General features: G+C 35.7%; 1 protein-coding gene across 3 annotated transcripts in view; it reads right to left on the reverse strand.

Moving 5' to 3' along the window:
* Positions 1 to 14791, reverse strand: part of Scfd2 (sec1 family domain containing 2) — a 446638-nt gene that overhangs the window by 231416 nt on the left and 200431 nt on the right. The gene's annotated exons all lie outside the window — the stretch shown is intronic.

Raw genomic sequence — 14791 nt, forward strand, 5'->3', positions numbered from 1 at the left:
TGATTCTTTCAGGTCCTTTGCAAGTCCACCAAAGCAGTGATATCTTGCACAAACAAGGTATGGAGAGAAGCTGTAGCCTGCGATATTGACTCTCATGATGGAGGAAGCAACATTTCAGCCAGCCTGCTTGTGTGCTGTCTTCACGATATAAACAGCTAATTGGTTGGAGCTGCTTGCCAGTGTGTGTGTGTGTGTGTGCACACACGCGCGCATGCAAGGCAGATGTTAATCAGGAATACTAGTCTAAGCACCTGCCAGGATCACTAATTTTTCTTAAATCTTCATTTCTATATCAAGTCCTTGATCCCCATATTCCAGCTGCCAGCATCTCATCACATTACCCAGGTAAACTTGATTCTAATCTGCTGGCATCACCTAAGAAACACCTTCCCAAGATTCACTTATTTTGATGTAAAATAAAAAGATCCAAAGGAAAAAAAGGCTTCTGACCTCTTAATTCTGAAGAGTTCCAGCTTGTGCATCATGAAAAGGAAAGAAGAGTCCCAGCACAAACCCTGACCTGGCAGGAACCTCAAGCAATGAACTGAACAGCTGTGTCACAATCAACAAAAGCGAAACACACAGAATAAATAGGTGGGAGGGAAACATCAGAGCCTCTCAACCCAGAATTAGTAGAAACATAGTACACAAGTGAACAACCCTGGCTCTGGCCCTGGATGGGCCTTTTTGAATTGTGGCTCCTTCGGCTGACAATGTTATATAAGTGAATGGCCTTCTCTGAGCCTTATATTTCTCTTCTGTAAAACCGTGTAATAACACCTACTTCAAAGGACTGCAGTGAAGACTTAGAAGTGTGAAATCGGCAAGGCATTTTATAGGGACTCAATAAATGGTAGCACTTATTTTTAATATCATTATAGTAAACTTGTGGCTTATTCATTCAAGGAAAGTAAGACTTATTTCTGAACTGTGAGATTATATGAAATATTCCCATAATTCATGTTCAACATTTCTTTCTACTTCTGCTAAACTGTTACAAGACTACTTTGTTGACCATTTTCTAATTTTTCATTACAGATTAATTTTTCATTACAGATTACAGATTAATTTTCAATGCAGAATAGCACGTTAGATATTTAATTTAGATAGCAGTTTTTCATTTCATTTTCCCCATCTATGTTTCAAGTTGTGTTCTCTATCCCATTCCCTCTCTATTCAATCCTAGTAAAACATGAAGAGTCATCTTCTGCACAAATTGAAGGCAAAATTCACAAATACTTGATCACTAAGTACTCTATGCAAAAGACTAAAGATTAGATCATATATATGCACAGCTATCTTTCTCACTCCCAGATTGACTTGAAAAGTCGTTTTGACTTGCCCAAGGAAGTGGAAAGAAGGAAATGCACAGACAGGTGAAAGCTCTGCACAGTTCGTATTGCCCAGTGCTGGTCAGAGCTGAGCAGCAGCCGCACCAGTTAGAAAACTGATTGCAGGGATGGATTAAAATTATGCAAATCCTCAAGAGAACAAAGAGTTCCTACTAATATCATATTACAATATGTTTAATGTAATAATGACCTTATATAAAAATAAGTTTACATGTTTAAACCCTAAGTCTCATTGTCTCTCACTAGCACTTGGCAATTTTCCCATTCGCCACAGACAACAAAGTCATTGGATGTATGAGAAAAGTAGCAAGTGCTCAGATAAGCCAGTCAAATCCCTGGGGTTGGAAAGCTGAGCTCAGAAGTTTGGACACATGCTCACATTTCTATTAATGGGCATAACATGCCCCAATAACAGGGCCCCAAGTTATATATAAGGAGAGAGAAAAGACAAAAGAACAGCCCATTCTAAAGGCTAGCTAAGTTAGGTTCTACCACACTGGTTTGTAGGTACTAATGTACTCATAGACCTGACTTTATAATAGGTATCTTCAAGTCTCCTCACTCAGTGGGATAAATAACCTGCCCACCCAGCTACAGAGCATGAGCTACGCAGAGGAGCTGTACCTGCTCCCATCCCACAAAACTCTATGAGTGTCATTCACCGTTGTATCTCAAGCACCAATTTACAGGATTCAAAGGACTTCCTTCCCAGGAAGTGTGTGACTTCCTTCCATGGAAGTGTTTTGGCCTGTTTCATCCCACTTTGATCAGGTTAGAGAATAATTTCCAGAAGTCTTGGAAGGTGAAAAGATGGGAGTTAAAAATGTTTGGTATAACATATGTTGGCTAGAGTGCTCATTAGCTGACCAGGGAAACAAGATTAGGGGACAAAAAGGAAGAAGAGAAAAACAATAAAGAATAAAAATAGGACAATGGGGGGAAGGGCAACTAATTTAATCAAAACCTCCAGAAATTAAAAACCTGGTTACACAAAACATTCAAACACAAAATAGCAACTCTATCAATAGCTGGTAGTATTTTTTTCACAGCATGAAATATTTTCCTAACTGTATTTTAAACTCTGGGATTTTGAAGCTTCATTTATAGATAATGGCTTCCTTTCATATTCCATTTTACTCTTCAGTCTTTCTAGTCTCTAGTGAACTACACATTTGCCCTGCTGTGGAATGTCAGAGGAAATCCTAAACTGAATCAGAGCTTCCTTCTTATTCTCTTTTTTGTTCAGTTAATAATTTAAGCACCTATTAAGTGCCTCCAAACTAGCTTAGTGCTTAAGATTCAACAGTGACCAAAACTCATAGAGTTTTATGGTGTGGGAGGAAAGACAGATGTTAATCAGATATCATAAACTCCATTTGTTCTGAAACAAATTTGAGTGAGATGGAGGGGCACTCAGCTAGTCTGGAGGGTCACAGAAGGCTGACCTCAGAAACGGCAATTTGGATTAAGGTCCAAAGCGCTGGCTGGGGAGTCTATTGGAAGGAACTCCTTGTACGAAGACCTCAAATCTGGAAAGAGGGTAATAGATTTAAGGAACTGAAAGCTCTGTGGCTGGAACAAAAGCAGTGAAAGAAGAAAATGTCTTGAGAGAGAAAAGGTAATCATAGAAACCTGACATTCTCCTGCTCTCGGAGGACCTGCGGAGAGGGGTGTGCTCTCGGGTCCAGGCACAGAGGCTGGGTGGGTGTAGTACACTGCTTGGTAAGCTGTTTCTGGCCCTTTCCTACCCTGGAGAGTAATGACCCAGATGTTTCAAAAAAGCATGATCGTGTGCATTTTTACTATTCTATTATTTTAGGCAAAATACTAATTGTTTTTCACTGCCAAACTAAAAAACAAGGGCCATGTCTTGAAAACTAAGCCAATCCAAAAACCAATATATGAGGCCGAGGATATGGCTTAGTGCTACAGTACTTAACACTTGCCTAACATACATAAGGCACTGGGTTTAATTGCCTGCACTGCCAGGAAAAAAATTTAACAATTCAATACAAATATACAGTCTTAGAAGTTTTTTTTTTTTTCACATGTGGAGTCTAAGTTTAAAATAAATTTAGCCATGATTTGCCTCAAGAATTGAAACTGAAAAATAACAATGAGAAGTTAATTAAGGATCTGATATTTTTCTTAATACATTATATCTCCTACCCAAAAACTTCCAACATAAATACTCTAGTGGATATTATTCTGGCCTAAACCCTGAGTATGACTGCTTTGATACATAACAGCTTCAACACCTCCATCCTAATATCTGGCACGCTGCTGCTCTGAAATACTGTATTCACCCTAAAGTCAAAAGCCATTAAAAATGTTCATTTTTAAACTAAAAGGATTGTACTCATCTCAGATGATGTCATTTTGTCTGGACTCCTATGTTCCCATGGAGAACAACTTGAAATAATCAAAAAATAGTGTGCAAATTTCCAAAGTGTCTGGGTATAAGGTACAGTGCAGGTTTTTAAACATTTCTCAGAAAGGTGTGATCAGGAGCAGAGGAGGGGTAAAGGAGAATGGTAAGCAAGCGAGTAAAGTTTAAAAGTCACAGTAAAGATGTGTTTACATACTAAACTGGTGCCTTGACATCAGTTTCTGAGAACAAAATTTTATAGCACTTTACATTTTATAATATAAAAAACATGTGCTCCTTATACCTGAAAGAGATAGCCCAATGCTGTAAGCAATGTTTACTTGGTGCCCTGTTTCTATACTTTACAGTATAGAAGGGATCCAAATACTTTTTAACTATGAAGAAACTTTTTTAGGCAAAGACTGAATTCTTTGCAATGTGGTAAATTGTACTGAAAAGATTTAACTCTTCTTTCTTAATTGCCACAACACAAATAAGGAAATAAAAAGTCCAGTCATTTTAGAGTATACTTTAAAACCACAGCTTCTAAAATTGAAGCTCTAAACCATTTTGGAAAATGTAAATTGTTAATGAACACTGCACCATATCAGTTTCCTGTTCCAGTTGGCTCTCTGTCAGGTTGGCAACAACTCAAGAGCCTGACGAAGAGGTGCAGGCATATGTTTTCTGTTTAAAAGAAATGAAAGAAAAAAAGAAAAAGAAGAGGGCGTCATTTTATAAACACTTCAGTGAAAATTACCATTCCGTTTGGGACCAATTCAGTCCAGGTGCTAAGGACAGAGTAAACAGGCAACACATGAAAGCAGAAAGAGTCAGGCTTCTTTGGGAATTACATTTTTGGTTACACTTAAAACTAAGTTTTGAAATACAAATCAGTATCCCTTACATTCTCTTTTTGGCTTTTTAAATGTTAATCTTCCATTCTCATGTCATAAAACAAGCCTATTGCCGGTTGTGGTTCTTTTTATTGTTTTCTGCTGTAATTTCAGGCTGAAATGTTTGTACCTAAATGCTTTTCTTCCACCGAAGATCCAAATGACCCTCCTTTTAGGGTTAAAGAATGCTCTGTCTTCTCCAAGTTAACTTTGTAGGGACACTATCTTCTAGAATTTGGGATACAAATGTTGGTATATTTCCTTTCTAATGTTATTTGTAATATTTTATGTTGATAATATCCCTGTGCCTTCTTTGTTCTAGGCACTATGACTTTATAGATCAACTGCAAAATACATCTAAAATCTTCCTGATACCTTTACCTGGAAAGTATAGGTGCAACTGTCTACTTAACAATTGATTTTACAACAAATACATTAACAAGCAAAATATGAACGGTCATTTCTCTAAGTAACCGATTTATAAATAGTTTTTATCTTATACTGTGCTTGTTAAAGAGCAAAAAAGATCTTTCAAGTATTGTAAAGTGAACAAATATGAGTTCTATAATCAGAAAAACTCCAATCATAAATATTTTAAATTATATGTAAACATGAGTATAGATTTAAATTTTATCTAGTCCAGGCACAAACGCCTGTAACTCCAGCACTCCGGAGGCTGAGGCAGAGTGGTCACTAAGAGTTTGAGGCCAGCTTGGCTACATAGTGAATTCAAGATCAGCCTGACCTACACAGTGAGTCTTTGTCTCAAAACAAACAAACAAACAAACAAAATGACAACCCCTGTCCTTCTGACGTTTATAATCAAGGAATTATATGTAATTACACAGACATACATGATAGGCACAATTACTGCTGCTTGAATGTTGAGGGGCAATAACATGGTGAAAGCAGATTTAATTCTAAGAATTACTTTAATTGATAGTTGTTCTGATGCTGTTTCCTAAGACACTAGAGAAAATTCTAGACAATTATTTTTAGGCATGCAAGTACCCACTTTTCAAGTCATTATTCACATTTTCTTCCATTTGCAGATAAAATACAAAATTCAAGAGAGGAAAGACAAGATAGTTAAACATAAAGATATGAACTTGGCATGTCAATGAATGTTCTTATGATGACACCTCTAGTTGCTGTATGTGGGATCGCTTTAATTCATTCTAAGCGTACAGACAGGTCTGGCTAACCCCACCCTCCTCTTCATATCCCTGCCCTGCCTTCCCCTCTTCTCTTGCACACATACAATTATTGCTGTGCAGCTTGGTCAAAGATGCCTTTATGACAGTGACTGGAGGTCAGTCAACTTCATATTTTGGGTCTGATCTACAACCATTAGAAGAAAAACAGCTTTTTTTTTCATGGTTGCTATTCTATAATGACATAAGCCCAAAGTGGCTGGCAGGGATAAGAGGTCACACAGACAAAGCTGTGATAAGAAAGAATGGGACAATACTTAAAAAGAAGAAAAGCAGAGAAGATGCATAATTGTGACCATATGGAGTTCATGCTCCAACACTCTTAAATACAGATTTGCTTCTACACATCCTAGATAGGCAAAAAGAAAAGGCAGATGCCAACCAGAGTGACATATTATCATAGTATTGAAATATATAACTCAATGTTAATAATTTTGAAACGTAAGTGCTCTGATTTTAAATAATTAGGCATAAAATGAATAACTCAGTAGAAAAAATGGAAAAGGCCAAAGTAATAATCAATAAAATAAAATTTATAGGTAGCCTCTATATTGTTCCTTCTGTTTCCAAATTTTTTACAATGAGAAATATGACTTTAACACCCCTCCATCTGAAGGGAAATCATTTAAAATATAAAATTAAATTTAATTTGCTAAGAGCAGAGAGCTTAAGTTTTTCACTGCACATGTTAGCTGTAAGAAATATTAGATGGGTTAATGAGCTTCACTGTGGAAACTGTCTCACAATTTCAATAAATATTAAAACGATACAATAAGCTTTCACATATACATCTTTTAGTTGTCAACCTCACCTCAATTAAGTTGAGGGGGAAGAAAAAAATAAAAATTACATTAAATTTAAGGATGTTAGCCTGATATCAGTATGCAGGTCAGGGGGCAGGGAATATACTTGGAGCCAGGATGTTAGAGAGGAGCCCTGGAACACTGTGCATCAGAAAACAGAGAAACATTTTTGGAGAAATACAAATAGCATCTCAAAGATACAGAATGGGACACTGGGCGTGGCCAAAGACAGCAGGGGGCGGGGATGCCTCAGGGACTCCCCTGTTTCCCTCCCAGAGAAGGATGAAGGGTACTGCTGAGGAGCTGTAGGAAGGAGGACATTGATTCAGTTAATTTTTGAAATTTATTAAGCTATGACCATAAAATGATAAAAAGAGAGGAGATCTTAGATTTTTCTAATATGACTCATAGTCATGAGTCACTGACGTGAACGACCTTTGTATGACATTCATTCCACTTCTTCTCTTTCATAATTAAGAACTTTAGACCAAACAAGTACATAATTAACAAGAATCAGTAATAGCAGATCTCTTAAATAATTATATAATCACATACACAATTAAAATCATGTGTTCCTTAACAATGGAGACGTAGTCTGAGAAATACATCATTAGGTGATTTCATCCTAGTGTGAACATCACAGAGTGCACTTACGCAAATATGTATAGTTTGTAGATTCATTACTCAACAAGACTTCTTGAACTGGATTAGTGTCAGTACTCTATGCAGAAAACAATATTCTATGCAGACACAAAGATAAGTGACATGAGTAGTATGTCCATGTATTTGTGTATATAGGTGCATGTATGTATCTATGTATACAAATGTACATATATATATAGAGTGAGAGAAACAGATCTGTTCTAGTGCTTTAGTTAACAGTGATTTTTTTTATGATGTAGTATGGAAAAATTAAGTAGTTGAGAATGTGATTTGTAGGGATCCCTTAATAGGTTAGTACAATTGTTTTACTAGCTGGCTACCTCAGTAAGCAGTTCTAAATTTCTTTATATACAACCTGTGAGATATTTTAAATATGTACAAAACATTTTAAACTTCACTTGACATAGTTATTTAGTAATATGTGCTGTGGTTAACAATTTTAATATGTTGTGTAGTAAAACTAAATGTAACAGTTCCAACATTTCTCAGGGGAGAAATTGAGGACAGACATATGTTCTTCATCAGAGTTTCCAGGAGAACTCTCAAGAAATTAAGAGAAAAAAATAGACCCTATTATATACCAAACAGTGTTGTAAACCTTAATGGAAAACAACAATCTTTAAAGCTGTCTTTTGTTTTGTTTTGTTTTGTCTTGTTTTGGCAGGCCTGAAACAGAATCTGAAACATTTGAAATGAAGGCATATACCTTCATGCAAAGTCTAATACTGACACACAATAATGAATGAGAATTAACAAATTAGAGCTGAGGATGAAGCAGAATCCTTCTGGAATGAATCTGATTTCTCACTCCCTTAGGTCTTCCTTCGTCTGAGTGGGAGGAGCCTACCTTTATGGTTTGTTCACTATCATCTACTGTGAGAAGCTGAAGCTTTCATTCATGTTAGTAATATGATGCTGGCATCACTTTTAGGGTCACTTGGCCAGTAACCACAGCAACATCTTTGTCATTGGCAAGCCAGGAGGAATGCTCAAGGGTAAAAAATTTCTTAAGGGAAAGAATTCTGAAATCTTAAAAACTATTGTGCAATTAGAATAGTGTCCTTAAGGGAAGAAATATGCAGAAATGTATATTCTGAAATTTGATGAATTACTGAAGGAAAGTTGTGAGATTCAGGAAGAATGCCAAGATAATAGTAAAAGAAATATAAAGCAAGAAATTCTCATTAGCTCCTCATTTTTTATAATTCTCTGTAAGTACTTCATATTTTACTAAGAAGATTAACTTCCTATGAGGCTGGGAAAAAGTACCTGGCCAAATGTGAAAAACGTTTTGTTTGAAAGCAAACCTCTTCCAACATAACAAAATGTCAGTGCCTGTGCTAATGGAGATGAAGGCTTGAACAGCAGAGCGGCAGCCACAATAATGCACAAATAGCAATAATGGCCCTTATCAGGAAATGGCCTGCATTTACCTGAATTTCGCAAAAAAGACTGTTGGAAATAAATGATTACAAATAGATTCTTACTGATGGCTGTACAATTTGGCTTTGTTTTACAATAGATAAGAACATGTTTTCACTGGAAAAGAAGACCTGAAAGTACATGAGCTGCCCTGTATAGATCCTCAACTCCGGCCTCATTCACAGCTCATGAAGAGTTTCTCCTGAGGATGCAAGACAGCCCAACTGAGACCTCCTTAAGGATTAGCATTTTCTTTCAGATGGACAATTTGGATGTTTCTATGTCTTGCCTAATGAGAATTGTGCCACAATGAACAACACAGTGACAATACCTCTTTAAGACAAGGGAATATTATCCAGTCTTTAAAAAAAAAGGAAATTCTGCAGTATGTGACAACTTCAGGGAACTTGAAAGGAATTAGACTAAGTAAAATAAGTCACTCATAGGATCCATACCAAATGATTCCATTTATATTCAGTGTTAAAAATAGGCAAATTAGTAGAATGAAAGAATAGAATAGTCAGTGCCTGACATGGGGAAAGAGAGAAATGAGAACTTGCTACTTGCTGCTCAGTTTCCATTACCCAAGAAGAATATGTTCTAGATATCTGTCGTACAATATTCTGGCTATGATTGACAACACTGAACTGTACACGTGTAAGGACAGTACTGTTTAAACTGCACTTACCATCCATCATTTATTATATGGCATGAATATTAAACATGGTAATGAGCAGGTGAGAAGGAATAGAAAAGAAAACAACTTAAAACACCCAATGCTTTAAATCAAAACTCTAAATGTCACAGTCTCCCATAAAGATATTTATGTATTTTATGCAAATTGATCTGAGGTATTTATTATTTCAGGTACGGCATTATTAGTCCCTATGCCATTATTTTGAGGAAATGTTTTGGGAGTTATACAGCAAGGGAAACATAATTGTAGCTCTAATTAGAAAAATGCTATCTAAACAGAATTGGAGCAGAGCTGATGCACTTTCCACAAAACTTACTCTTCACATCCTAATACTTACTTGAAAGTCATACAACTCAATTAACGTAATTCTCACCAGTGTGTAATTCCCAGTATCAGTTCTTCCTGCTGGAAAGCTCTTCTCATGAGTGCGTCAGAGTTTCTGGCTGACTTCATTTCCCAGAGATATCTTTATATTAAACCCTGCGCTGTCCCTCAGCACTTTTTGCGCCATAGACAAGAATTCTGTGAGAAGTCTACTTCCAATTAGATGATATCTTTGCAGAATCTATTTGAAACAAGAATCTGTTCAACCTCATGGTAAACTAACCTCGATTAATAAACATGAAGTTTTTTCTTTTAGTTAAAAGAAGTTGAAAAGAAAATCACTAGGTTCTTCCTTCTGCCCTTCCTCCTTGTATTTTTCTCCCTCCGCCTCATCCTAGTTCTTGTGTCTGTTTCTGTCTGTCTGTCTCTCTCTCTCTCACTCCCCGCCCCCTCTTCTACCCCCACTGCCACCCCAGGCCTTGCACATGCTGGGCAAGTGATCTCCCACTGGCTTATGTCCCAAACTCTATTTCCTTTGCTCTCTCATTGAAGATCTTTCAGATTTCCAGTAAATATTAAAATTAGACATTTAGTTATAAATTGGAAGTCACTCCTTTGTAATGAATACTGGAGGGAGGTGCCTGATATAAAAACTGCAAACTTCAAGCCTATGTACTAAATTCAGTTTTACTTTTAGTATCTGTTGATGAGAAGATGCAAAGAAAAAATCCTATAAATTGAGCCATATCTTTAAATTAATTGATCTTTTATACATCACAGTAGTACATAAAAATATTTACATATTTATATTGCATATTTTCCTAATAAAAATAGAGAGTGATAATTAGTTTATAGGTGATATGTAAACCACACTCTAAATTGTGAACCTTCGCTATAATTCCTCTTTTTCCAGGGATCCATCAAGTTCCTTGATTGCGAATCACTAAACTGGTAAAAAGAATTCTGGACTGAAAATACAGTAGTAAAGATTCTATCTAGATTCCTGCATTTAACAGGTCATCAGTTAGTGATCGGAGGCAAGTCAGTTAATAAAGTGAATAGATTATGTATATAACTGCTAAGAACATTTCCATTAATAAAACATAATACTATGCCTTATGAATTAACTAAGTTTTGTACTTAAAATAAAAACTTAGAAACTATAGGACTTTTCAAAAGTACACCTAGATTATTAGGATAAGGAACTGCCATGGAAAAAAGAAAACACCAAAACTTGAAACTCTACTATTTCCAAATTTAAGTAAAATTTTATCCTCTGTCCCAAACAATGTTTGAAAAATTATGGTGTACTTTTAAATAAATTATCTTAAAGAGAAGTTAGCGTTTTAGATATATTTCACTAGATATCAGATGGTGGGGTACATTAATTAGACATGCAAGTATATTGGCTTATTTTCATGTATTATTTGATAGTTAAAGAAAACATTATATATGAAAGTACTTTGATCATTACCATTTTATTATCTAACATTATCAGGTATTATAATGTATATCATTTCCCTGTATTACCCCAATTGTCTATAATGAGTTCTGTTCGTTCAGACTCAATAAAGCAATGGAATTATTTATTCTTACGTGTCATTTAATATCGTCATTGTGACACTGATTTTTACACAATTTTGGTTGTTTAACTTATATTTAGTATAATAATAATTACTATTGTCTTCTGTGTTGTCTTGTCTCTAAAATGGCTCTGAAAGATCTTTGAAGAGAGACATCACCCAATGATGATATTAATAAATGATAACAATGACAAATAATAATGATGGAAATAACAATTATGGCACAGATAACATACACTAACATCACATATGCACTAGGATTTGTCCAAGGACTTGCATCATTTCATTTAATGCATTTGGTTACTATAAATACGTTCATTTTACTCATGAGAAAGGATATAGAGAATCTCTGAAGCTAAATGACCAACTTTAGAATGCATAATCACTGAAGCCAGCCCCCAGACTTGTTTTACTCCAAGTCCTGTGCTCAGAGCCTCAGTTCTGTTGCTGCTGCTCCCAAGGTTTCGTTTTTGTTTGTTTTTGGCTTGGAGAGATTAAAATAATGGTAGGCATGCAGAAATATTCCATAAATAGAAATAAGTTTAAAATATTTGTGATATAAATCATGCCAGTGTTAATAATGTATTATTTCTATATACTGAAAAAGAAATTTCATTGTTACAACTATAAAATTGATATACTCTGGGCATCATCCTATTTCATTATATATTATATTTCCTTAGAATTTCCTGTCAGGGAAATATACTTGTAGCACAAAAAATATACTTGTAGCACAAAAAAAATACGATACTTGTAGCACAAAAAAAGTTTCTTACCTAATACTTTTTCTCACATTCTTTCTTATAAAACTTTTGCTTTTTTCATGATAAATGTAAGTACTTATCAGATTGTCTTGTAGGTAGAGATAGCCATGACACCTGCTTCTGGATAAAGATGCAAGTCTTCTGGGTAAGGCCTTCAACAACATTATTGTTTTCCTAATTTAAACTTAAAAAAGGAGCAGAGGTAGACTCAGATACTACTGTATATGCCTTTTACCTTCTTGTTGATTTCTTTTTTCTTTTTTGGTACCAGGGATCAAACTCACGACCTGGCTCTTGCAGGCACTTATGCGGCTGAGCTAAATCCCCAGCCCTGTCTTTTACCTTACCTAACGAATGGACACAATTCCTCAAAAGTGCCTACCTCATAATCAAAATGACACAAACACGTCTTCAGTTGGGAAAAAAATTCCTATTTGTTAAGTTAACCTGGAATATTTTTCACCGCATGCATCTGGGTGCAATCCTAAAGCAATGATGTTACAAATGAAGATCCTACATTGTACAGCAAGTAAAATCAAAGTTTAAAAAGGTAAATTATGGTTTCTGTGGTTCTATCTTGAACCTCAGAATTTTTGAGATATTTTGAGTAACATTCTCTAGTTGGACAGCAAACCTAACAAAATAGACTTAACCCTATTGACCTTGTCATTAAAGATACTATAAAAGCTCAGGAAAAATAAATCAATAAGTAAAGAATTGTTTATGAAAACAAATTTTTAAAAATTTAAAAGCTTCAGATATCAAAGAACAACTTGGAAGTTTTGCTCCCCTTCGCTTCCTAGTGCGAGCTTTCTGGGCAACCTGTCTTACAGCACAGACTTGCTGCTAATGGTTACCAGGGTGCCAAGCGGCTACTCTGCCTCAGTCCCGGGCCAGTCTAAGACCTCAGAGCCCCAGAGCTGGTGGCCTCGGCCAGCCACAGTCTTGTCCCCTCACCTCAGGGAACTCTGCACACCTTCTTATGACGTCCATGAGGTAAAAAAGTTGAGAGCACAACCCTATATGACAGCTGGATGCTAGCAAAATTATAAGTACATATTTACAATCTCTTTGGGACCCCAGATGTTTTCACACTCACAATCCTAAGTAACAATTGTATTCTCAGTTAAATAAAAAATGGTCTAGAGGGCAGTTAATAGTGTCAAAGTTCAAGGACGGGTGGTTTGTCCGCTGACATACCACACTGCTAGGACATGGCAGAGCAAGACTTTTAAATCAAGTCTTTCTATGTGCAAACCTTTTCCCCCCTGATATACCTCTCAGTATGATGACATCTGAACCTTACCCAGATCTTTAAAAACAGCATTTGATTTCATTCTCTGAAGAAAAGTTCAAATGGTTTTCCTTTGTTTTTTCTCGTGACTGCCATGAAAATACTAATGTATACAGAAACTGATACTCTCTCTGAACTTAGCAGGCCTGGGAAAGCATAACACTAATAGGCATATTGAGACTATAACAATTCTCTTTTTACAGCTCCCCATCCCAACACACAGAGACCTAATCCTTGTTATTTTGTGTTAGTAAAAGAGTTCTTGCCTATTACTCCAGAAACGTCCCTAAAAGTACTTATTAAAAAGAGACCAGATTAAAAAGAAAAGAGCATGTTGCCATTGACCAACATAAATTGTTATTTTGTTTTACCAATCACAGTTTCTTATTGTTCTTTACATACAAAGAAAGTGAAATGAAAGAAACTGTCAAAAAATAAATTACATAATGCACAGGTAAAGAAAAATATAAATTTTAAACACTAGGCAATTGTTGTTAAAGAGATATTAATAAAATAGAACCTATGTTATAGTTTGTGTCTACATGTTCCCCCAGATCCTCGTGCAGTCAAAGGTGGGGCTTTTTCAGAGATGGCTGTATCTAGAGTGTGTGACTGATTCATGGTACAAATGCTAAGGTTAAGGGTGTGTGATAACTAAATCAGTCCACTGGTTGGATCAGCACCGCCCTAATCCCAGTAGACTGGATACAATATAAGTGACAGAAAGAGGCTAATCCCCTTGTTTGTTGCCATGAACTGTTTTCTGCGAGCCTACCCTGCCTTGGAGCCAAGTGATTATGAACTGAAACCTCTACAAACTGTGAGCTAAAAATAGCTTTTCTCCTTTAACTTCCAGTATGGAGTATTTTGTCTCAGCAATAAGAAAAGTGACTAAAAAACACTTAAGTACGATTTCTGCTTCAAAAACTAGACAAATCAATAGATTTCAATGAATAAAAATAATATCGTACTCTCTTTTGATCAAGCAAAAAGGAGAAAGACACAAATATGAAAGTAGGAAAATAGAAATAGGAAATACATAAAAGTAGCTAGTATAAACAAATTTAAAAGCATATCTAAAATATTAACCAGAACATTCATTTTCTGTTCAGCTATTAAAACGATTCAGTGGTTGAACATGCAGGCATAAAAAAATATATGTAAGCAAGCAAGAATGATAAAATATAGTAAATTTGGTGGCTGTAGTAGGCCTGTTACAGGTTTCAAATTTCATGTTTAAAAAAGTGGGCTCTATAACTAGATTATCTGAGTTCAAATCCTACTTCGATTACTTAGCAGTTGAAAGATGATAACGTGTTCATTTTTTTTTAAAGACAGGATTTCTGCATCTTCTGCATCTCTTGCTTCTTTTCTTAATTTATAAAAGATCTATTTCCTCGTTTCCTATTAT

Source organism: Cavia porcellus, unplaced genomic scaffold (assembly GCF_034190915.1).
Source record: "Cavia porcellus strain 051 isolate PalLab524CR breed Dunkin Hartley unplaced genomic scaffold, mCavPor4.1 scaffold_30, whole genome shotgun sequence".
In the NCBI taxonomy this organism is placed as follows: Eukaryota; Metazoa; Chordata; class Mammalia; order Rodentia; family Caviidae; genus Cavia; species Cavia porcellus.